Source organism: Priapulus caudatus, unplaced genomic scaffold, assembly GCF_000485595.1.
Source record: "Priapulus caudatus unplaced genomic scaffold, Priapulus_caudatus-5.0.1 Scaffold503, whole genome shotgun sequence".
Taxonomy (NCBI): Eukaryota; Metazoa; Priapulida; class Priapulimorpha; order Priapulimorphida; family Priapulidae; genus Priapulus; species Priapulus caudatus.
Window position 1 is genome coordinate 241,752 of NW_014577564.1, and position 1,277 is coordinate 243,028.

Genomic DNA, 1,277 nt, shown 5'->3' on the forward strand with positions numbered 1-1,277 from the left:
CTCTCTCTCTCTCTCTCTCTCTCTCTCTCTCTCTCTCTCTCTCTCTCTCTCTCTCTCTCTCTCTCTCTCTCTCTCTCTCTCTCTCTCTCTCTCTCGCTCTCTCTCTCTCTCTCTCTCTCTCTCTCTCTTTCTCTCTGATCCATGCTGCCACGTAACTCATTCACACAGCGTGTGAAGCGAGCCACCCACACTGTACGGAGCAAGCGCTATAGAGGTGAGTATACCCATGCTGCCATTACCTAACCGCACAGAATGTAGCGGAACTGAGAATGCATTTCCATATTTATTCAAATGAGCAACATTATTCGCGTACATACATATACCCGGTATAGAAAGTCGGCAAACCGTACACGCACAACCTTCGGAGCCGTTTGTTTATAAAGTGCTAGATGTTATCAATGGTGGGAATGCATGTACATGCACAGAGAAGTCTCTGCACACACACGACAAGCCAAGTGAAGTAGGACGGAATTTATTTAGCGGTGTGTTTTCAACCGTTCCTCCCCTTTGCTGGGCGCTATATCGATTCAACCGACATTTCAAAAAGTCATTTCAGTTCTCCGTTTCCACGCGTAATACGAGCCGGCTACTCGGCATATCGGCTCCGGCATTATGATGCATCGGGGCGTTACTGCGAGCCGATTCTAACGTTACAAAGTGAAATATTACCGGGCGTGTTATTCAGAATGCTTGCATTAGCACATGCCATCGGTACACGTACAACCACACAGCATCCTTGTTTTGAAGCTCTAGTATCAACGTGACACACAACATTATCAGCGACAGATCAACGATTATTTGCCACGGTTCATCCAGCTTGCATCGCTATCACCGAGCTACTAAAACCAAAGCTATGCTTTGGGCACGGAGGGCAACACGCGTGCGATGAATATACAAGGCTCTGGAAATAATTCTCATTTACATACATGCCGCACAAGAACCGTTCGTTACAAACAAGCTCTTCAATTGCATAGACGACAGTCATGACACAAATGTTTGTATTCGCCCCGAACAACACGTATATGTCATACAAATCACCTTCCTTACCAAACATCAGTTTTACACTTACGTGTGCGCGTGTTGGTGGGCGTGTGTGTGTGTGTGTGTGTGTGTGTGTGTGTGTGTGTGTGTGTGTGTGTGTGTGTGTGTGTGTGTGTGTGTGTGTGTGTGTGTGTGTGTGTAGTAGTATAGTAGTAGTAGTACTGTCGTCGTCGTACGACCGACGTACGTACGTACGTACGTAACGGGTAACCGGTAACCGTAACTTACGTTTAGTT